Raw genomic sequence first — 24787 nt, forward strand, 5'->3', positions numbered from 1 at the left:
TTGAGAGGCCGTGGTTGGAGACATAGAATGCCATACTCCAGAGCCTTCCTTGGACTCTACAGATTTTGTATGATGTTGACACTCTCTTGTCCTGTCAAGATGAATCTGTGAATGAGACATAGCACTAATTTTTCATTTTTAGCACTCCTTTGAAACTTAAAACACATTATATTTGGCTTTAGAACACAAAGCTCTTATTTTCTATTAACAAATGAGAAGTGAAATAAATTACATTAAGCTGTGCTGTCAGGTCTTCATTTTGATGAGATTATTTCTACTGAAACATTTAATTGGGCATGGTTTATGCATTGACAATAACCAGTATATTCATTCCCCAGTGAACTGGGAATCAAATCCTCTGTTTGAAGGAATCATTTATATGTATATTACAGGTTCATTAAATAAAACAAGTGAAATCCGTAGCTGCACAATATTACCAAAATACTTTGCAGAATACATTGTGATCCCTTTATTGCCCGATGTTGTAATTAAACTCATGTGCTATAAAGAAATACTGAAAACAGTTCCATTCCTTTCTGAATGAAATACATTCTTTTCAGTTTTAGAAATTAAAACTAGAAAATGCCTATATTTAAGGCAAAGTGCTTTCAAAACTAATCCCGAGGAGGAGAATTCTTAATATGGCAGGTCGTTAGAAATGTGAGTTATTTCCTACCAGGCCTTTCTTAAGCTCCAGCCCCCAGCCCTTTTATCTGATTCTGAAACTGCCTCAGACATAATTGGGTTTCCTAAGACCTGTTTCTCTCACTGGACACAATTGTGAACAAAGAGGACTGAACTGGGAAAATAATTAAATTTAATGAGAGAGACACTGGGGGAGTGTGAGTGGTTTCCTCTGTTTTCTTTGATCTAAAATAATGAATGTTCATGCAGCAAATAGAGCAGAAAGATTACAAACATCTAGTCCTAAACAGGGGTGGCACTTTTATGCAATCTAATGAAATCTCCTTCAACAAAACCATGTTCACAACTGGGTTTGTTCAACCGTGACAGAACATCCTGGAGCTCTGTATTTTTAATCTTCGTTTGTACCAACTAAATTGTACAAAATATGCTCTATCCAAGGTACATGAAAGGTATGCCCAGTTATTTCTATCCCTTCAGGTTTAGGATTTAGAATTTTCTCCTTTAGGTGTTTAGGAGCTTATTTTATTTTATTTTATTTTTATTTTACTTAATTTTATTTTTTACCCTTTGTATGAAGACTATCTTACCTGCACATCCTTCTGACACATGGCAAGACTGTGAGCTCCCTCAGGTAAAGACAATCCTGTGTTTATCACTGAATATTACACATTTCCTCCCACTCCATTATCAGTGGCCTCTCTGGCCACCTGGCTTCCACCTAACTCTCGGGGAGGCTGGAAATGTAGTTGGTCAGTGCTGAACATTCTGACAGTGAATCTACCGCTGCTGTGTAATTTCCATAGGGTACTCCATCATATGGCTGTGCCATAAGTATTTTGAGCAATTCCTTATTGTTGGACATTATTGTGATTTTCCATTTCTAGATATCATAAATAATATTGTGGTTTAAGGGGGAAGAATAACTCTAATAGTTTATGCACATTTCTGGTTACTTCAGGATAATTTACTAGAAATAAATTGCCTCTCCAAAGGAGGCATCCTGACTTTTACAGTAGTGATCATCAACCAGGGAAGATTTTCCAATCCTCCTCTCCCCACACCAAGGGATATCTGGCAATGGATAGAAACATTTTTGATGTCATATCTTGGGTTGGGAGGTCGATGCTATGGGCATCTAGTGAGTAGAAGAAAGAGATGCTGCTAAACACCCTATAATGTACAGGACAGCCCTCATGATGAATAATTACCCAGCTCAAAATGTTAATATGGCTGAGGTTGAGAAACTTGTTTTAAATACAAACATGTCCTAAGTGAATACATAACCCTCTGTAGTGTATATATGTTGTATACCTCCTCATAGTAGTAATCCTTAATAGTAGCACCTGGAACTCTTACAATTACTTCCAGAAACTGTATTTCATTGACCAAAAAACTCTTGCATTTGGAATAGAAATTAATTCTCAAATAGTCCTTTATGTCCTTTCTAGTTTTGTACACATTGGTAGGGTCTCTCCGAACTTGCTAATGGTAACTATTAAAAAAATCCAATCATTTCACTGGCCTAGAAACTCATTTTCATCCTAACCTAAATAAAATCTAACTAAATTATGCCCTTTATGATTGGCAGCTTATAGTTTTAATCCCGTGGGGAAACTACATTTCAGATGTACTTTTTTTTGTTCAAATGGTTTAGACTATTTTTATTTTTTATTGTTTTATTTAATTTTCAAATTTAAAAAATATGTAATAATATTTGGGAGGAATTTGAGTATTAATTTTTACCTTCATGATCTTTCTATGGCAAGCCATCTTGATCTTCCATACAAAGCAGTAATATATCCTTTTTTAAAAAGTTCTTTTCACAATAAAATTAAGTAAAACAGGGTCAATTGGAAGAATAATATTTAATAATAGTGTAGATGGCACATAGACGTCATGAAAATTTGCATGGTTGTAGTTAAAGTGAATGATGTCTGATAAGAAGTGATTTACCCATCCTAAAGAGCCCATTTATAGAGTTCTGGAAACTGGATGTATACCTTTCACTGTCAAGGTGACAGAAGATGGTTCTCCATCCTTGGTGTACATTAGAACTTCTAAAAAGAGGGTGACACCCAGAGGCATCTGGGTGGCTCAGTCAGTTAAGCATTGGACTCTTGGTTTCAACTCAGGTTGTGATCTCAGGGTCATGAGATCAAGCCCTACTTAGGGCTCCAAGTTCAGGGCATGGTCTGCTTCAGATGCTTTCCCGCTTTCTCTCCTCTCCCTTCTGCTCCTCTCCCCAACCCTGCCTTCACTCTCTCTTAAATAAATAAATAAATAAATAAATAAATAAATAAATAAATAAAATCTTTAAAAAAAAATATGGTGATACCCAGACCGAACTTCAAACCAATTAAATTAGAATCTCTGGGTGTGGGGCCCAGGAACGGGCATTGTTTAAAGCTCTCTTTGTAGGAGGGTATTGAGTGGGAAAAATTAGAGAGACAGACAAACCATGAGAGACTCCTAACTCTGGAAAACAAAGGGTTGCAGAAGGGGACGTGGGGGGGGGGGGGTAAATGGGTGATAGGCACTGAGGAGGGCACTTGATGGGATGAGCACTGGGAGTTATAGTATATGTTGGCAAATCGAACTTCAAAAAAAAACAACAAATGAAAAAAAAACGTTCCCTTTGTAATATGCAGCTAGAATTCAGAACCACTTATACAAGATCCCTTCCCTTCTCTTAAGGATGATTTCTAAGATAAAGTTTTGAAATGTACATTCAAAATAAAGTGTAGGGGATCCCTGGGTGGCGCAGCGGTTTGGCGCCTGCCTTTGGCCCCGGGCGCGATCCTGGAGACCCGGGATCGAATCCCACGTCGGGCTCCCGGTGCATGGAGCCTGTTTCTCCCTCTGCCTGTGTCTCTGCCTCTCTCTCTCTCTTTGTGTGACTATGATAAATAAATAAAAATTTAAAAAAATAAAAAAATAAAAAATAAAGTCTACAAGTTAGCTAATAAGCAAAGGGAAGAGCAAATTCAGTTTTTATGCATTTGATTTTGAGAACTATACTCAGTTTTGACACTTTGTTCTGGAGCACCCCAACCCCCACACTAATAGCCTACTCAGGAGAAGCTCTTCCCATCCCATGAGGATCCCCTCCTAAACCCACTGGGCTCTGTAATCTTGCTACAGCCTGTGTAATGAAGAACAGATCAGTAGCAGTAATAAAAACAAGCTTCTGCTTAATCCAGTTCTTACTATATACTATCTTTTGCTACAATGCATCAATGAACATTACTGCACACACAACATTTTGCATATATTAAAGTATATGTCTGTAAGACCAAAACCTACATATGTACCTTCTTTACAAAACTGGAATTTGAATATACATTCTTCAGCTTTTTATTTGGAAATAATCTCAAACTCAGAAAAGTTGCAAGAATGGTGCAAAAAAAATTTTTCCCGAATTAAAGGAAAGTGAGTTGCTGACATGCCTTAGCTCCCAAATACTTTATTATGTATTTTCTACAAACAAGGACGTTCTCATATAACTGCAATACAGCCATCAAAATCAAGAAGTTAGCACTGATACATTATTCATTCTAGCTTTCATTCAGATTTCACCAATTATCCCAAATGTCCTTTATGGCAAAAGGATTCAGTCCAGAATCAAATGTTGGATTTAGTTTTCTCTTTAGTTTTCTCCACTCTGGAAGAGCTCCTCAGACGTTCCTTGCTGCTCATGACCTTGGTACTTTTGAAGACTACAGGTCTGTTGAGGTTTCTCTGCTATTTCCCCACGATAAGATTTAGGTGTGCACTATTATGGCCTCACAGAAGTTTTGCTGCTGTCTTCTCTTTGTATGCTACCAGATGGTACGCAATTTCAGTTAGTCCTATATCTGGTGGTGTAATTTTGCCTGATTAAGGAGATGTCGACCAGGCTTCTAAAGTGACTTTTTCCCCTTATAATTAATAAGTATTTTGTGGGAAGGTATTTGAAAAACCGTATATTTATCCCATTCTTCAAGCTTTCAATTCATTCATTCATACATCCATATCATCATGAACTCATGGATTTCTAGTTCATTCAATAGGTTATGGTCCTTTTGTGTCATTACTTATTCCAACGTTGACATTCTTCCAGCCTTGGTCAGTGGGAACCCACTCAAGGTGGTGTGTTATTTCATATATCATCCTTTGATCACTACCTTATTTTCTTGCATCATGAGATGTTCAGGCTCAGCTTTTTGCTTTCTCTGCCCCCAGCCCTGGTATCATCCCTTTATCCAAGGACTTTAGGATTTTTTTGACACAGAAAAGTATTTACAAACCAAAATCTAGGCACCAGATATGTTCATTACTACAGAGGTGTCACAACTTGCAGGCCTTCCCAGGGGTCAGATCTGTATATGCATATACATAGACACACTCACATGCGCACACGCATGTATATTAACATCCCACTGTTTTCCTTTAACTACCTCTATATTCTAAAAACCATGAGTTCACACCAATATTCTCAATTCCAATCCAAAACCCTAGGGTTCATTCCGGTCTTCTTTCCCACATCTGTAATGCTGTTTTCCAATACTGAGAACTCTGTCTCATGTTATCCTTAGTGTATTTACTAATTTGATGTGGGGACACCCTCTTTACTCCATTAGGACTCTGACCCTCTGTACTGAACTTCCACTGGATTTTAATGCCTTGTTCTGGGCCACACCCTCCCCCCACCCTATACATCACATCCTACTTGGGCTCTGGAGCCTTGTACCAACATGTCCCATACTATGCAATTTTCACATGCTCTTTCATTCAACCACACCTAATGCTATGCAAATTTTTAATTTTGAAGTTTTTTTCCCCAAATGCCATTCAAAGAGGCTCTTAACACCAATATAAGAGCACCTGTCTCCCTGACACCTTCTACAATGGAGTGTGTGTGTGTTTTTTTTTAAAGATTGTATTTATTTATTCATGAGAGACACACAGAGAGAGAGGCAGAGACACAGGCAGAGGGAGAAACAGGTTCCATGCAGGGAGCCCGAAGTGGGACCCAATCCCAGGTCTCCAAGATCAGGCCCTGGGCTGAAGGCGATGCTAAACCATGGAGCCACCTGGGCTGCCCCTACAACGGAGTGTGTTATCACACTGTTAGTCCTTTGCTAATGTGAAAAGTGAAAAGTTCATATATCTTCTTGTAACTCAAACTGTATTTAAAGAAAAACAAAATAATTCTACAAAACAATTAAAATTCATATTCTCATTAAAACTCACACTTATGATTCCATTAGCATTCTTAATCTTTGATAGTAAGCATCAAACTCTTGTAAAAGGCTGAAATCCCTTCAGTTATATAATAGCATATTTTCCTGTTTAATAACTAAATTGAGTTCCAGAAACATGTTGGTCCCAGATTTGATTGAAAGGAATAGCAAATTTTAATGTCTAATGGGACAAGAAAAGTAACACATCAACAGTCTGTTTTGACTAAAAGAGTTGTCAAATCAATAATTAATTGTACTTATGTCACTTTATCTGGGGACAAAAATTGAATTTATAAAGGAAAAAGGCCTCATCACATGAAAATAATGGAAAGCCTAGGTCATTTGATTTTATGTCAAAGTTTTGGAGAAACTCAGAGTGCCACAGCAAGACCTTGATCTCAGAGCAGCTCCCAGCTCACATTTCGTACTAACTGGTGGTGGTCTTTATGGAGCATTGACAGTTCATTAGAAGCAGCATCGTTCACAGTGAAGCCCTTAGTACACAAGGTACCTAATGGAAACTTATTCCATTTGCACTTACCCAGTAAGCACTACCGAAATATCTATTCAGATTTCTCTGTGCATGACCCATAGCCAGATCAGAGCAGCCTGATGCACTTATTCGGCCAGTTTTCCTCTTCTAGGCATGGCAGAGGTAGACATGTGAACTTTAACAAGTTCTAGAAATGAAATATAATATATCTCAAGGAATTATGCCACTTATATTTATAGTTAATAGAATCTTAAGAAAAAAAATCTTCATGATAGTTTAGATTTTGTATAATTTCCTAGATTTCACCAAGTAACTAGAAATTGTCCAAAGCTTTCCATTTGGGGAAGCAAGAGGACATTCTTTAGTCACACGTCTGCAACTCAAATTCAGTGAGTGTCAGAAGATATTCTGGGATTTTATAAAAATTCATTTGGCCCACTCCATAGGAAGAGGGCATTCAAAAGGTTAAATTAATTTTGCTAGCTACATTGATGAGACTGAGGACCATCATCACAGCAATACCTCATTTATCCAGCATTAGTAGGCAGAACAAAGTTTTCTCTGTGGGTACATTTCCAGGATAGCAGAGATTCCCAGATAATTGAAATGATTTAATTTTAAATATTTTTGCTAATATTTTCTTCTAAGTGTCATCATTCAAGGGATTCTAAAAATAGAAAGTAACATTTAAAGTTTTTATTTTTCAAGTGAGGATACTAAGGCATGGTGAAGTTAAGAAATATGCCCAAGGTCCCACAGTGTCCTGTCTGGAGCAAAATGAGGCAGGAGGGTCATTATAAGCCATCATCAAGCAGGTTACAGTTTCATCCACCATGACGCAAGAAGTAGGGTTGCAGGAGTCACTGAGATTAATTATGGGAGGGGTCACTAAGTGGCACAATCAAAACTCAAGGGAGTGAGGAGATAGAATTGGAAAACAGTGGCATTTATTGGAGAATTTCTGCTTATCCTTTAAGCCTCTGTTTAAATGTCATGTCTGTGTGAAACCATAAATGCGTGGCCTAAAAGAGGAAGCAATGGTGAAATAAATATTTGTGTGTGCAGCACATCCAGCATTGTCTGACATATGCTAGGTACAAAAGATAGGTTAGTGGAGTAGTTCAATAAATACATGGGTAAATGATAAACAAATGAAAAATGAACACAACCGTGTTGGGATTCAAGGTCGTCTTATGGACAGCAGGGATTGGCTGAGGATGGATAGGCCTTCAGGATGACCTCTTCCCATTGTAACCTGGGTTTCCTGAGCCTTTCCAGGTGCTTCTGATTCTGTCTCATTTCTTTCAGCTCAAACTCCCAGAAAGCTAAGCTTATTAAATCATAATAATTGGAAAAAATTAACAATCATAGTAATTGGAAAAAACAGCAATAGAGGGCAGCCTGGGTGGCTCAGCAATTTAGCGCCGCCTTCGACCTAAGACTGATCCTGGAGACCGGGGATCGAATCCCGCGTCTGGCTCCCTGCATGGGGCCTGCTTCTCCCTCTGCCTATGTCTCTGCCTCTGTGTGTGTGTGTGTGTGTGTGTGTGTGTGAGATGAATAAATAAATAAATTATTTTAAATTAAAAAAAAAAACAGCAATAGGATTCATTGATTCCCAGTGTGGGGTGGGGAGAGCAATGATTGATTCCTTTATTTTTTAATCAAATATTTATTGAGAGTCTACCATGTGCCTGGTGCTGTTAGAGAGTCTGTGAATTCAACAAAGTTCTCACGCTTGTGGATCTTATAATAAAGTAGGACCAGACAATAGAGAGATGGGAATATGATAAACTATAAGCTTCTGATGAGAATGATTAAGACAAAGCAAGGTAGGGCGCTTAGAGACAGGGAGGAACTAACATTTTAGACAGCCCAGAGAAAAACATCTCTCAGAGGAGGTGGTTTTTAAGCAGAAACCTGTTTTGTCCCTTGTATATCAGACCTGCTGCTTCTTCGAGTATCAGTGCTAAGGTGGACATGCCAGGCTCGGGCAATTGGTTGGATCTGATGAATGGAAGTGAATGACCCTTCAGAAACGTTTGTCGTCCTCTTCCCCATCATCTCAGCTCTGCAAAGAATAGTATGTCCTGGTTCATGAACTTCATTTACATGACTTTCATTGGAATTTTTATTAACCAACAAACAACTTTCTATTTTATCTTATCCATTGGGCAATGAATTTTAAATTGAAAGAGTTTCAGAGGCCAGTTTCACATCACTGCTTTAATTTCTTGTTTGTCAAATTGTATAGATTTCCAATGCTACAGAAAGGAAGGGCAATTGGGCAAACGAACACAGGGATGCCTGTGATTCCCTCTAGGCCTTCAGATGAATGTTCTGCAGTGGCACATAATAAACTACTTTCCTTTACCTACACAATAGATGAAAGTGGGAATTTAAGATTCTAAGTGTTGTTACCCCATTCTCTGTCCTCGGGCTCCTCCACTGCACCCCTGTCTGTATTCCATATACTCCTCCAAAAGGCAACTATGTCTAAGATGAAAACTATTTTATGTATCAGAAAAAAAATGCAATTTAAAATACCTGGAATTATTTCAGAAGCAGAAGATCCTTTAGTGAATCTAGACTTGTCTCTGTGTTTTCAGCACCAATCAAATAATTCAATAAGGTAAAGTAAGGAATCCAATAAACGTAATTTATGTGTTTTATCACCTACATGTTGAAATTAAGTGTACAAAAATGCTTAGAGTAGATGTTAGAGCTCCTTCCTGAGGGAAGTCACATGATCTACTCTACCTCCCACAAATGCTCCTTTTTATAACCAAGAGCCATTTGTTTGCTCTTAACAGCAAATAGCACACTCCATCCTCCAAATGGCCACCTGCTCAAGCCCAGCATTTAATAAAGACTAAAATGCTGTAGTATCCAGTGATAATACAAAAGCCTTCATGAGGCTGATGGAACCGGATTATCTCAGAAAAACTATCACTGGAGTGTCAGTTTCTTAAGTGGATTAGACTGGATTGAAGCCTGTATTACAGGCTCCTCCTATTCTGGAAAAGTCTAAATCATTACAATATCTTTTATGATAAAGTTTTCTATATAGATCCTTGAAAAGAAATGAAGCACTTATTAAGTGCAATGTACCAGCCATCAGCCCAAATTTTCATCCAGTAGTTCACAGCCCAAGATCCACTTTACAGGATGCTGAAGAGTCTAATCCCTCTCAAATGTCAGTGGCAGGTTCTGGGATGAGATGTTTGAAAGTTACCTGTGATGTGAGGGACCTGTTCTCTATTTTCATTGCTTATCCTTTGGAATTTTTATTTCAGGCTGAAGAAAATGTGTTTGAGGCATGCACACAACCAGCCTGTATTGGGGCTGCCCACAGGAGAGACACTTGCTTGAGTGGGAAGGATGGGGTGGGAACAGGGGCCTTCTTGCCACCTAGTACGTCAGTGGTCCTCGGATTTTATTGTATATCAGAATCTCCTGGAGGCCCCACCTCCAGAGTTCTGATTCAGTGGGTCTCAGAGGCTGGGGGCAGGGTGGGGGCTGTGGGGAGAGGTGAGAATTGTCATGTGTAACAGATCTCCAGGAGATTCTGATGCCTCTGGTCTGGGACCACACTTGGAGAACCACAGGCCCATGGCACCCTTTCAGAATCTCTCAGGAGGAGGCTGGTGGCTAGCTGGGAATAGCACCCTGGTGCCTGCTTCTCCATCTCCTTTGGTACCATTTGTTCCAACTCTTACTCCCCACTGGCTGGTTTTCTCACCATCCGAGGTCCTCAACAGTCGTTGCCATCCCTAAGCTTTGGCTTTCCCCTGCCCCTGCCCAAACACCTCTCCTTCTCTTTGCCATCTCCTCACCTTCCTTCCACTCTCTGAAGTTCCTATCATATCCCATTCCCCACAAAGACTGCCTGAACCAGCCCATGCTCTCATTTTTCTCTCCTTTTCTTTAGCTCTTCTGGGTTTTGTGCTCTGCAACAAGTCTCGCTTCAGACTGATTCATGGGCTTTTCCCTCTTTAGCTATTGTAAGCTGCTTGCAGGCAGGGCCTATTCACACAATTACCATTGGAATTTTTATTAACCAACAAACAACTTTCCATTTTATCTTATCCATTAGGCAATGAATTTTAAATTGAAAGAGTTTCAGAGTCCAGTTTCACATCACTGCTTCACAGTTGTAATGGTATTTAATGTATCGAGTGTTTACCATGTGTAAGGCATGGCACCAAGCACTTTCCTTGTATTGACCTATGAGGTATCCCTTCCACAAGTGAGGAAAACTGAAGAACAGAGAGAGTGAACAATTTGTTTAAAGTAACACACACAGGTAATACTTTCTGGGGCCAGAACGTAAGCCCTGGCTGCCTCACGACCCATTGATCATGAGGGGCCTTTGGCACCTCATGAAAATCACTCAGCAAAGTACCTGACTCCATAGTGCTGTGAGCACTCTGTAAGTCTGTAAGTGGCAGCCATGGTCCCAGAGGGGAGTGCTGACTCCCAGGTGGTCACTGAGATTGCTGAGCAGACACACAGCCTAACTTGTCTTCTGATCATTTTATCTCAGCCAATGCCTTTGGCATTGTTCTGAGCACCCACAGATGATGCTCACAGACTAGACTGTGTAGAGTGGCTTTCCAAATAGTCAATTATCTTTGCACCGTGCTATTCACCATCTATTATCCTATCCCATATTTGAATGAGTGGGACAGACTTGTGAGGGTGCCCCATGCTATCTTTATGCTTTAAGATTCACTGCTCATTTGGCCTCTTAATAACCCGGGACTTAGCACAGCAGGGCATGCAGCATATACCAATTACCAGATGTGAGGGCAGAAAATAAAATATTATGCCAAGATAACTTATTTATGACCATATTCATTGCACTATCTTTAAAAATTGAACCAAAATGGGTAATATCAAGTACAAATAATTCCTATGAAAACATTTGCTTTGAAAACTATACAATATGGCAGTCATTGTCTTGCTATTCTTTTGCTCAAAAGAAGATCCTTTTTTTCTTTTGTCAAATCTCTTTATTCCCCTCAGACGAACATATTTATCAGTGCACTGATAGGCTAGACTATTATGTGGATAGGGTGTCCTCTATTTAATGTAAGAAGCTCTAACATTTGTAGTTCAATGAATAACGCACACAATTTATCACATATCAAAATTCGGAATACACTATGTAGCCATGCTTGCCAATATACTAATTTATCCTCATAGGGAATCTACTTATCTAACTGAGACTTTTCCCCCATGAAGCATTGAAGTATACTCTTCCAGGGACTCCTGTTTTCTTCTGTTTAAACGATAGAAAATAATCTCACAAGCAGAAAGCACTTAACTCAAAACCTTGGAGACCCTGTTTCAATCTGCATCACCCTACCATCACTGTGAGGACCAACGTGCTAATGCAGACAAATGGGCTTTGCTGACAGTGGGTGTCATCGGCTGCACATCAGCTCCCCTGGGCCAGGTACACGGACACCAGCGTAAGCGATGTTGGAGTAGCTGGGTGAGCGACATCAGGAGGATGGGGGGGGGATGTGCCTCTAAGGGAGAACAGGTGTAAAGGAGGTGGCTTGCCCCAATCCTGGCTGGCGCTGTCCAGACCAGGGTAGAAGCTCCGATTCTAGCAGAAGCTTTCACTCAAAGATGCAGTGAGGGTTGTGCTGCAAATGCCAGGCCCTGAGAACCGGGGCTCCAGTCTGAGAGTCTGAGAACTGGCTAGTGGGCAGTCAAAGATGTTGCCTGCAGGACCATGTTTTTGGTCTCATTTACTAAGAAGAACATCCTCAGCAGCCTTTCACCCTAGCCTACCACCACACACACACACACACACACACACACACACACACACACACACGAGATGGTCCTTCCCCAATCACCTATGCTGATGTGTGAGAGGGATAGGGAAAATAATGAGTGATTGACCCCAAACTTCATGTCCCTTAACACTCTCCCTCTCATCTCCATACTCAATTATTTTACCAGAGCTTCCAGCAAGTCATAACCTTGTGGATTTACCCAAACTGGCTTCTCCAGGCCTCTGACTGCCCAGTGCTTTCTCCTGTCGCAGGAAATGAAGAAATGTACGAAGTTCCTGGAACCCCCGCACTGAGGGATTGCAGATTTCTCTCTGGAGGCTTCCTGGAGGCTGGGTCCCTAAGTGGGCCTCTCCTCTTAACCAAAGCATCAGGCTTCCTCTAGAAACACCGCAGTCCTTGGTACATAATACATTTAGTTTCTGGTCAATTAGCTGTTCTTTCTCCCTCATCCCAGGCTCATCTTAGAAAAGCAGGTTTGCTCTAAATGTGATGATCATGAGGGGAAAAGTGCGTAGGTGCAAACGCCATGTGTAAATTTAGAAGCATTGCCACCTTCCTCCAAAGCTATTTCTTCCTTCTTAAACCAAGAGAAGAAAGTTTGTTAATTTCTTGGTTGAAATCGTTTCTGTCATTTTAGTGTGTACTTAAGGCTGCTGCAAGCAAATGTGTAGCTTTTTACTGAATTGTATCAGCTTTTAGAGCTGCAGATTTCAGAAAGCTGCTCCAGATCTCAAGCTTCTAAAGAAAGTGCCAGTGAGATCGATGCTGCTATATCTGGCTCCAGCGTCAGATCCCAGGCGCCTGAGTGAGTTTTGAGCAAGAAATTATTTAATAGGGGGATAAAAGCCTCCATTTCTGCCCAATTCACTGATTATCAAATGCTTTTGCCAGGTTATCTTGTCCTTGGTGTAATTTAAAGAGAATTGTTATCAATTGCTCTTTGCTTTTGTTTTGATTTTACTTCCTATTAATATATGGGTGAGAGTGGCTGGGTGGTCTGTTAACAGCTTGGTTTCTTCATAATACCTATGCCCTCCCCCATAATTCTCTTCTGTGTCTCAGAGGAAAACCAAGAACCTCATTCCGCAGAAGCTCTTTCCCTATGCTCCTCCAGTTTAGATTTGGCCAGTGAAGAGAGAGATGAAAATGGAGAAGCCAGTTTTCCTTGGCACCAGCTGCAGGCAGGCATCCCTTGGATCCTTGGTATATGTGTATGTGGGTGGGTGGGGAGGTCCTGAGAAACATCCACCAAGGGCAGCTTAATCACTTCAGCAGCTGCAATTTCGCTTGAGATTTCCTGCACTCTCACGTGTCCGCAGAGCCACATTCTGCCCCTTACCTGCCCAGCCCTTCTAATGGTGTGTAAGCCTTAACTCCTCTCTCATATCTCAGTGAAAAACCTAACATGGTTTCTTTTTCCATGATTGAACCCTGATACAGGGGCAGAGGGTTCATTTTGTCATGCAGCTCTTTCCTTATAATTCCTACAAACAGGTAGGAATTCAAGTATTTCTTAAATTCACATAACTTACATTTCAGTGTCTTAAATACTGGGGGCACACATCAAAGATAAAGTCCTCACCTTCCAATAATTCCAAATAAAATAGAGCTACAATGATGGCCATGCAGACATGGAAATGTGTGTGTAAGCACAACAACTTAAAGTGTGTTCCAAGGGAAGATTTAATCAGGGAACCTGTTGGAAGCATGGAAATCATGTAAGTTTGTCTTTCTTTCCAAAATCTTCTGCCAGAAATGTTCAGTGGATATCGTTCCCAGATAAATGCTGTCCTCCCCGACTGCATTCCTGAGCTGCTCCGACATACCATCCTGCCAGGGGCAGTTCTGGCACCTGTCACTGTGTGCCCAGGACAAGGGAGGAGGGAGGCCTGTGAGCACAAAGATGTGGGTTTAATTTTCTATGGCTTCTGGCATATTCACAGGGGACTCTTCGGAAGAACTGAGGGGTGAAAATAGTGGCCATGAGTAGTTCCGCAAAAGGGGCATCTGTCAGAAAGATTGGAGCTTCAGGAGACAGAAGGCTCTCCCTCAAATTGGCTAAAACTACAAGAAATGGAAGGTGTGCACAGAGGTGGTGATGTACCTACCCAAGTTACTCCCACCTGTGCTGCTGTCCTCAGCATCCATTCCATTCTCAGGATCTCCTCCTTATGGAAGGAAGATGGCTGCAGCCTTCCCAAGTGAGACGCACAGAAACAAAACACCATTGAGTGGCAAAAGGGGAGCATGGCTTCCGGTGCTTATTTTCTTAGAAACAAGGGCAATTTTCCCCAATGTCCCTTCAACACACTGGCCAGAAGTGGGTCACAAGCCCATTCTAAAATCTGTCATTGGAGAGAGAATAGGACCAGACAAACTGGCTTAGGGTTCAGTTTGAACCCTAGACCTAGGAATTCAAGGAGTGGGCTACTTTGTCACAAAGGAGTGGGCCACTGCTGGAGCTTTGGGCAATAAGAAATGAGGCAACATCCATTGGCTTTTCTAGAAATGGGTCAATTAGGGTAACTACTCATTGTAAAAAGAAGCCAGGAGGAACCCCAAAGCTTGGCAGGGGTCTGCTGTTCTTGACGCCTACAGATCTTTGGGGAGCTTTCATAGGACTCACACCTTATTTTGCAACACCACATACAACTGTACTTGAATTACATTGTACTTCACATATATTTGCACTCAGCTATTTCTGAAATTCAACTTTCAATCCTGATTTTCATAGAAGGAATACTTCTTTACCATGACAAAGTCATTGTCAGAAGAGAAGCTCAACATGGTACTGAGGTCACAGAAATAGGAGTCCATCTTCAGTAACCTCCACCTGTTGGCTTTGGTCTATTTTTCTCTCATATCATCTAATCCAGGTGCCAGCCGGGAGGCCAAGGTTATGAATGGAAGTGGAAGGTCCACAGATGGACCTGCTGGGGTGATTCAGCCTATCACTGGAGCATTTTTCTTGAACATTTCTTGAACATTCTTGAAACCCCAGCAAGGCTGGGGCTAGGTTTTCACCATTAGTATAGTTGGAGCAAGCTGAACCCCATGGTTATGAGTATTTCAGGTTTCAAGATAGAGAGACAACCAGAAAACATTCCTATCATGAAGATTATCCATACAGAGACCTTTCCACAAAATGAGACAATACCAATCCCAACAGACCTGGAGATGACCTGGTCCAGTGTTTACTAGATACTATTAGGTGTTCTGCAAAAGCAGAGGTCTAATAATTAATTGTGTTAGGGAAATGCTAGGTTAAACAAGGTTAAACAGGCTCATTTACTTCATGACCTCTCAGAGCCTTTGATATGGTGCCATAAATTGTGGTTCTCCAAAAGAGAATATCATATTCACTGTTTCCCAAACATATTTGATCACAGAATACAAACAGGAATATAGTAAGACTGATCTATGGGAATCACTTTGGGAAATGCTGGCGCAGGCCCTTTATTTTACAGATAAATCAACTGAGGACCTGCTAGCTGAGGGCACTTGTCTGAAGTCACCTATTAGGGGTACCTGGGTGGCTCAGCAGTTGAGCATCCGTCTTTGGCTCAGGGCATAATCCCAGGATCTTGGGATCAAGTCCCACATCAGGCTCCCCACAGGGAGCCTGCTTCTCCATCTGCCTGTGTCTCTCATGAATAAAGAAATAAAATCTTTAAAGAAAAACAATAAAGTCACCTATTAGCCAGATCCTTCAGGAAGCAGAATTATCAAAAGAGTTCAAAATAAAAATCAAAAAGTAATTCACTGAATATGGGCAGAATTAGGGAAACCAACAGTTGTGGCACAACACCCAGGACCAAACAGGAGCAAGAAGCCATTGCCACTCAACCCTGAATGGAAAGGGAAGGAATTGGACTATTGGAACTCAGCTAAGAGCTGGAGCCACAGCAGAAGGGCCGCCAGTCAAAACTGCCATGTGGCAGGGATGAGGGGGATAAATGCATGCCCTCAACCTCCACATCCTCCCATCCTCGCATTGGCCAAACCCGGCTGGAAGCCAGAAGGCCAAGAGCCTTGATGCCATCTGTAGAAGTCAGCCTTCCAGCATGGAACCAAGCAGAGAAAAGCCAATGATGTATCCGTGTGGCACATGAGGAATGACCAGCACAATCACACAGCTAGGTTTTCTATTTTTTTCATTTTTAAAAATGTTTACCTCACGTGTTTCATAAACTTATTTGAGTTTGCTTCATACAATTTTTTTTAAAGATTTAACTTACTTATTCATGAGAGACAGAGTGAGAGAGGCAGAGACATAGGCAGAGAGAGAAGCAGGCTCCCTGCAGGGAGCCTCATACAAGACTCGATCCCAAGATAGTGGGATCGTGACCTGAGCTGAAAGCAGATGCTCAATGGCTGAGCCACTCAGGCGTCCCTGCTTCACACAGTTTAATGCAAGATGATATGTCAATTATATCTCAATAGGAATGGGCAAAGCTCAATGCCATGTAAAACAGAACCAAGATAAAACTGAAAATATAAAGCAGTGGTTCTCAAACTGTAGCCTGGGGACCTCTGGGGGTTCCCTAAGGCCTTTTTAGTTCTCCAAGGCCCAGTTAAAATAATGCTCTGATGCTATTTACCTTTTTACTTTCATTCTCTCACAAGTGAATGGTGAGGTTTTCCAGAGACTTCCTGATGAGTGATGATGTCATTCTTTTGACAGCTAATGGAATGTGTGCTTGTGGATTCTTATGTTCTAAAGTCGCTCTGTTTTACTTTCAATTACAGTAGATGATAAACATTACCCAAAATCTCCTTGAGGTTTTCAGTAACTTTGGATAAAAGGGGTCCTGAGAATGAAATGTCAGAGTACTGCCAATGTGGAGGTAGTGAAGGGACCAGATGTGCCCAGGTACTTGAAAGGAACTATTCTTCATGTTAACCACCAAATCTCTCAAGTCCTCTGGCAGCAAAGCCTGTAGGAAACAAGGGTTACATATAATTCATTGCTAGAGCCAGGGTGTGACTTAGGTACATTTTCTAGCAACAAAGTGCAAGAAGATTTTGAATGTAGGCCATGTACAAAGATCTATCTATGTAAATAGTGATACGAAGGATACCAGATAATAAAAACAACAAAAATATTTTTATTACAAGGGTGGTGTATTAGTTCTCTATTACTGCATAACAAATTACCTCACTATTAGGAGGCTAGAACAACACCCACTTATTATTTCATACCTTCTGTGAGTCAAGAATCTGGGCATAACCTAACTGGGTTTTCTGCTCGGGGCCTCACAAGGCTGAAATCAGTGTTGGCTGGGCTGTATTCTCATCTGGAGGCTCAATTAGGAAAGGACGTGCTCCCTCGAATTGTTGTTGTTGGCAGAATTTATTTCCTTGTGGCTGTAGAATTCATGGCAGCTTGCCCCTTGAAAGCAAGCAATGGAGAGATGCTACTTTAAGTCTCTAACTTGAGGGAAGGCCCAGAGACTTTTTTAAAGGGCTTGCTTAATTAGGCCAGGCCCACACAGGATAAATTTCCTTTTGTTTAACTTGTAAAGTCAACTGATAAAACTGCATGTTAACTATACTGGAATTAAAATGAAAAAATTAAAACAAAAATAGAATAAAAAAATAAAGTCAACTGATTAACAACCTTAATTATATCTGTAAAATACCTTCACCTTTGCCATATAAAATAATCACAGGAGTGGTATCCCACACTTTTGCCATATTCTATTGGTAAATGCAGATCACAAGTTCCACCTACACTCACGGTGAGGGAGTTAAGGACATGACTCATGAGCAGTCACCCTATGGTGTGTCTGCCATGGGTGGGAACAGATTCAACCATAATTAGAAGCATTTTAAAACACATACCAAGGAGTTAGTACAAGGGCACAATGGAACCCCTGTGCAAAGACCTTGGAAAGAGTATCTTTTCCAGCAAGAGTCTACATATGTGAACAGACTTTGAAGCAAAACACTGGGATGAAAATTCAAACTCACTTCCTCGGGCAAATGAAATAGTAACAAGAAGATGATGTAAAAGATGATGACTCAGGGATCCCTGGGTGGCGCAGCGGTTTGGCGCCTGCCTTTGGCCCAGGGCACGATCCTGGAGACTCGGGATCGAATCCCATGTCGGGCTCCCGGTGCATGGAGCCTGCTTCTCCCTCTGCCTGTGTCTCTGCCTCTCTCTCTCTGTGTGTGTGACTATCATAAATAAGTAAAAATTTTTAAAAAGTTTAAAAAAAAAAAAGATGATGACTCAGAATCAAAATAAAGCTGCACTAGCATCCTACAATTCTGCTACTCTAGTCTAATCATCATTGGCTAATACAAACCATACCATGAAAGCTAACCAGAATCAAAGATCATTATCCTGAAGGGCAAGCGGATGTATATGTGTTTTTTAATCCCTAATATACATCTTCAAATTTTTTAGACTGTATTTTGGTATTTTCCAAAACTCTCTTCCTGAAAACTGTTGAAAGAAAAGCCAACAGGATATGGAATAGCCTACAGCTGGAATGGACAATTTAAGGGATTTTCTAGAAATAGACTAGCCTGTGATTTGAAGGTGATTAAGATAGTTGGATGAGGCCACTATTGGATGAGGCCCTGATACAGGAACAAAACCTGTAGAATTAATCAGGGGAGCTAGTCCATCAAGAAGGGGGAAGATCACCATTTGTGAAGATGTAACTGGTAGAGAGGCTCACCATGCTTTCCTCAAAAATTCTGACTGAAGCAGATGAAGAGGAGAACCCTCCCAAAGGGTCAAAATCCTAAGTCTTGGTAATTGTCTTTGTTACTTACCAGGGCCCTCTGAGATGTGAGGCTGGACTGTCCCTCAGATGGGGAAAAAGAGAGGAGAGAGAGTGGAGGGGAGGGTGTCCCCACTCTGGGGACCCCTTGGAAGAAAGGCAGAGAGCCTCAAAGGCAGACTTTACCCACTTTAAATGTTACCCACAGTGGCTAGTCGTTTTTGTTCTAAATAATTTGCTGACGGCAAAGTGGATATTTTCCCAACAATGTTCAGGAAATAGAAAACATAAAATTCCATCTGATTTTCACTATATTCTATAATTTAAGTCAGTCTGGATGCATTTGTATTCTTCTATTTCCCCTTCACTTTTTCTGGTATGGCTTAAATGTAATCAAGTAAAACCAATGGCTTAAGTATAATCAAGTAGAACCAATACCAAATATTAACAGAACCATTTTTAAGAAACTCAGTTATAAGATGGACCCTGGCAAAGATTTTAAAGCCTGAAATAAAATTTATTTATGACAATAATCATTATTTAGAATTTGAATTCACAGGCACATTACCGTGATACCTTGAAAGGAATTTACATTAGTTGATTGGCTATTTTTAACATAAACAAATGTAAAAAATGCAATGATAAGTAGGAATATGGTACAATTCTGTAAAAGAATAAATCAAAACTTAAGAATACAACAAAACAAAAGAATAAGTAGGATGATGTTTTCCTGGCATTTCTATAGAGAGTGGAAGATAATCTGTCAATCTGCTTCTCTCTCAGTCCCACATACTTTTATTTGCCTCCATGTCTATCAAAAATTTCTTAAAACTACTCTAAGATTGGTTATCTTAATGATTTTTGCCCTCTCTTGATTTAAATGTGTTTTTTCAAAACAGCAGCTATGGGGCTCAAGGCAGGTGAATTAGTTATAATAAGGCAGCTCCAGTAATTAAATTATTGTGCTGCCACCCCTAGAGCTGTAATTTGAAAGGATGAAAGCTTAATTTTTCCATCAACAAAGTCAGTTTCATCCAAGCTGTTCTTCAGAGTGCCATATGCATTTAAAAATTACATGTTTAAATTAATCAGAAGAAAATGGAATTTAAACCCCTCATCACAATAACATGGATGGATTGTAAATTTATGGAGCATTTTCACTATAGAAAACTAAGTCCATTGAAAACATATCTGGAAGTCATCAGGCAAACAGAGCAGCACAGATATAAAATACCCACTGTGTGAGCGTAAAGCAGAAAAGTCTCTAATAAATTAGAGGAAAGAGCAGCTGAACCGTCCTCACCGTGGCTTATCTGTTCAACCTACCAAGGAAAGAAAGTTAGCATTAATTGGTACCCTCAACGCTCTCTCAAAGGAATAGGCACTTAGAGCAATTAAGTCAGATGTGGAAAAACAGCTCTGCATTGAAAGCTGACAGCAGGACTCGGGCACAATATACATAATGAGTGGCTGAGGATTTTAATGGATGGAGGCTTGGAGACTAATGGACAATTAATGTAAAACAGATGACTTCCCTCGGAGATGACAGTCTTTTGAAAGGCGCTTCACCTGCTGCTCAAACAAATGCTGCTAAAATGAAATGATAAAAGGAACATGGTCTTATTTAGCTGGGCTACAGTGAGTCTGTGTGTCCCTGCTTTGTCCTTGAATATTCTCAAAAACCAGGTCAGGAACGGACCAGTTCCTGCAGCTGGTGATGCAAGCCCCCGCCCTGGGTCTCCCTACCCTGTCCTGGGTGGCCAGAGATTGCAGGGCTCTGTTTTCCACAGAACTGCCTGGGGGGGGTGGGGGGGGATGGGGGGAGCAGTGGAGAGAGAGGGCACAAAATAGTGTTAACAGCCTGACTTTGACAATAAACCACCCCAACATGAAAATTGCAGTAAATGCATACTGAAGCATCTCTTAGAAATTTTAAAACACAGTTTCCTCTCGGCTAAGCCATTTTAGTCTGTGCTCACTCAAGTCAGAGAGCAGGAGTCCTTCCTGTTTGTGCCTTAAAACCACAGACAGCATCCTCCTGAGAAGCGGTCGCGTACCCAAAGCATATACTTAAGTCAATTGTCTGGAAAGAGAATCCATTCCCTATAGAAATAATGCTGCAATGATATTTAAATTCCCATGTGATCCCCTGCAAAGTCTATTTAACCCAGAGTGAGGCTTTCCGCACATCACCTGAGCCTTGGATCACAGGGAGAGGAAAGTGGGTGTTTTTCCCTCTTTCTTAGCGGGAAATGGGATCGAACTGAGCTATAATTTTGAGATATAAGCTAATCCTTGACAATTTTCTATCTTCTAACAGCCCTTCCCTGTGCTCACCCCTCAGGAAATCAGTGCCTTTACGTAACATAAGCCACCAGGCGTTCCCCCTCAACCCCCACCCCTAAATGTATCTATTTTAGTGATCTTCCACTCCTTCTCTAATATTTCTTCCACTTTTCATAACAGTGTATCTCTCCTGGAAGTTAGAGGTGAGCAACCCGCGCGGGCTCATTTACCTGCCTGCGTGATGGCCCGAACACTAAGAAGTCTTTGCCTGTGCGAAATAAAACAAACTGCTTCTCGTACCACCAGTATCTCTAATTGGCAGAATTTCTGCGAGAAAAGCCAAGTGAAAATTTCAGGTAGCTGAGCAATTCCATTTCTGAGTATCTAATTAAAAAGTATCTCCCTATGCAGGAGAAGCGTGCACGGATATTTGTTAGGGAGGTGAAAGGCAGAAACCACCTGAATGCCAACTGCAAAATGCCTCCCGTGTCGTGCACTCGCAGGGCGCGGTGCGTGTCCACTAGGAAATTGGACAAAGCCACCCTTTGTTCACAGCCTGACTGGATTTCGGCCCCCAGGTGTTGGGCAAGATTTGCACAGCTGTGCAGAGAAGCCCTGCCCCTTGCCTCTCCCAAGTGAGTGAACTTAGAGCTGTCGCAGCGACCCGAACTTCATTTGAAGCCTCAAATACTTCGTACATGTGGAGCGTGTTTTTACAAGTCAGAAATCCGGGCCGTGGGTGGGGAGTTTTCTCAAAGTTGGGTAGGCCAGAAATATCTGTTTTCTTCAAATCACATTACATCCGACTGTCATCCCCTACACTGCTGAACTGGCAAGAAATTCAGTTATTTGTGTCCTCTCCTCCCAGGATTTAGGTAAAAATCTGGAAGGCTTATTTGGTGTCCAGAAAATTAGGGAGTCCCACTGTGTCACGCATGGTTTGGATTGTCACTGCCCAAGGTCCATCTAAGGAGTGGGCTCTCCTGGTGCTGGGCCAAGTAGGTCTCCTTCAAGCCTCATCCTCACCTGAGCTCAACCCTGCCCCTGGGGAGGACCTGGTCCTGAGCCTCAGGAAATTCAGGATCTATAGAATTCCATGTTTTCCCTGGGTTTGGGGAATGTCCTTTCCCTCAGTTTCAAGAGCTTCCCATGTTCCCTCAACAGGCACATTTGCCCATCCCTTCCCCACACAAATATATACACACTCCCCAGCATGATCTTTTCAATAAGCTCAGGCTTCTGAAAGAGAAGGGAGGGAAGAAACCCTTCCCCAGGGAAGGAAGGTTACCTTAACACCATAGTTCTCAAATGCATGGGGTCCTAGCCTGTAGCATCTCCGTTAAAGGTAGGTTTATGGTTTGAAATGCCAATCCCTGAACTCCTCCCTGGCCTTGTTGCATTAGAAACCCTAGGAGCAGGGCCCAGCATGCTGTGTTGTGACCGCTGCTGGAGCCTTAAAGCAATTCTGGGCTCTCTGCTTAGACCCCCAACAACCACCCAGAAGCAAAAGATCTTCAAGTCCTGGTTACCTCCTTTATATGGGGGAGGAAAAAAAAGAGAGGTAAAAACAAAACACCTCTCATTGTTTCCCATGCTTCTACAGCAATAAAGTAACAAAATAAACACCTTAATTATCTCTCCCCTTTTATAAAGCACAATGTAAAGCCTGGATTGACAAAGAATGAAGGAAACCTGAGAACTCATCAGATCCTCACCTCTCCAACAATCCTCACCCCCACCTTCCAGGTTTAAAAATTCAGGAGGCTTTATCCTGAAAAAAAAAAAAAAAAAAAGCATGCTGAGAAATAAAGGTCAAGTGTTCAGACTAGGCTGTTCCACATCTCCATGGAATGTAGAAACGTGTGAACACCCTCAGAATTTCAATTGGGTCTCCTTTTGCAAGGATTTTTATACGAACCAAGGTGGAAATAGTAGTAAAGAATTCCGTACCCTCCCCAAATATATTATACCCGATAATGATAATTTTTATTGCATCATCTTATTTCAACTTTCTTGTAAGGCTTGATTCATGCAAAAGTGGAGAGTCATTCTCGTTCTTAAGCCCAATTAAATCACCATTTCCTGATTCATCCTCCTGCTGCCCCAGATACTTCCAACACATTTCAGACCTGAAATTTTCTGAACTGCTTCTTTTCCAAGTCATTTTAAGAACCTAGCATTAAAACATAATTACATGACTGAAAATACTTTTGAAGCCTGCTCAGTGAGACTTTTTTTAATAGTGAGGTTTCCGAATTGCATGCCTCAGAGGACGATTTCCTGAGCTGTGTATAACTCGAGAGCATCTCTCTGAGCCCATTAGTCACCTTACAAAATTACATGAACTCCTTCAGGCCTCCCGGGGTAGCAACGATTTAGCAATAAATGAATGGATTATGCTTCATACAGTCATATTTTAAAACAGCTTTTATTAACAACCAAGACTGTTATTTTTTGGCTTCCGAGATTATAGTCACGGTTTTTACTATAAAATACGAGATTCACTTTTTATAGAATCCAAAAAAAAAAATGTTAAAAGCCAAATGGAGAATTGGTCTCTTACGTTTTACTTGAGGAAATCCAGGCCAGAGATCAGTTCAGACCTTGATCAAGGTCACATAGCCCGATTTCCGTGCAGCAGGAATTGGATGCACGCTTTCCTCCAACTGCCAATCCTCATTTCAGCCAATTCTTAATTTTCCACTAACCAAAAAGCCAGCCTATTACCTTCCAGCACACGACTGTCACCTAGTGGTGCTAACGGTCATTGCTGCTTATGCTTACAGACTCCAAAACAAGGAAGGAAATAAGAATTATCTTTAAAATTTGAGAGTCTTCTTCTGTCAGGTGCTTTATTTATGTTATCTTAGTTAATAGTTTTAATACTATGAACTAGACATTTTATCGATGAAGAAACAAGATGCAGTTGAGGAAATATATGCAAGTTCACATAGACTTGCTCCCCGTAGCAGCATCATGATCACTCTTCTCTGGGGTGAGTCCCTGTCCTGTAACTTTGACCCGCACAAGGCTGGCTTCTCTTGGCTCTCAGCAGTCCTCTCTGACCTGTACGCTTATTCCCTGGCTGCAATGATTGCTCAGGGAGGCCAGTGAGACCCACTGACCTTTTCCTGGAGCAGGTAAGGAAGAGGCATGTGCTGTTTTCCACTCACACAGTTTCCTAGTTTTTTTTCATCCTAAATATCTGCTTCTCAAGAGCAACCGGGAAGTCTAGATCTGAAGTAATTAGTTCTTTCATTAAAACAGGAGCGAATAGAGCTTTGGGGCTTGTGAGGGAGTCTCACCATCTGTGCAGGATTCCGGTGTCATTATGGCTTAAAGGAATATCGGGGTTTTTGTCAAACAAGACATAGTCCCTTGAGAATATCACTCATTTATTTAAGGTAAGGTCAAGACATATAAATGCCTTGGGAAAGGTAGCCCTACAAATCAATATTTTAAAAAATGTTAGTAATTTATTTTTAGATGATAGAAGAATTTAACTCCTTATTATTTCATCTCTTAAAATTACATATCTCTTTCTAAATTATATAATCTCTTTATTAAAGTTCAGGTAAGAAATGTACTACA

At 41.0% G+C, this 24787-nt stretch overlaps 1 long non-coding RNA gene across 1 annotated transcript; it reads right to left on the bottom strand.

Annotated features, from left to right (window-relative positions):
* Positions 1-20148: 20148 nt before the first annotated feature.
* Positions 20149-23878, bottom strand: LOC140597711 (uncharacterized). The gene is made up of 3 exons (XR_011999569.1): positions 23760-23878; positions 22912-22967; positions 20149-20232 (listed from the first exon to the last, which is right to left on the bottom strand). It is a non-coding gene; the product is annotated as an uncharacterized lncRNA (long non-coding RNA).
* Positions 23879-24787: the final 909 nt, after the last annotated feature.

This window comes from Vulpes vulpes, chromosome 1, assembly GCF_048418805.1.
Source record: "Vulpes vulpes isolate BD-2025 chromosome 1, VulVul3, whole genome shotgun sequence".
Lineage (NCBI taxonomy): Eukaryota > Metazoa > Chordata > Mammalia > Carnivora > Canidae > Vulpes > Vulpes vulpes.